We start from the raw sequence: 261 nt of genomic DNA on the forward strand, positions 1-261 counted from the left end.
CTTTCAGAAAAGAGCTCACGGAAAAGGCTTCACCTTTGAGTTAAAACCAGAACAAGCAGTCTTTGGTCAGAGCAATGAGGTGAAACTTCAATGTAAGACTTGGTGTGGCCAGCAACCTCTGTGATTTGTATTTCCTGGATGTGGGATGTGTTTTTAAAGATCTGGGTAACAATGAGTGGCAAGGAAAAAAACAAACAAACAAAAAGACAACCAAGAAACAAAAAAAGACTAGAGTATGATAGTCTTAATGACACCAAAACA

Source organism: Mastomys coucha, unplaced genomic scaffold (genome assembly GCF_008632895.1).
Source record: "Mastomys coucha isolate ucsf_1 unplaced genomic scaffold, UCSF_Mcou_1 pScaffold18, whole genome shotgun sequence".
Lineage (NCBI taxonomy): Eukaryota > Metazoa > Chordata > Mammalia > Rodentia > Muridae > Mastomys > Mastomys coucha.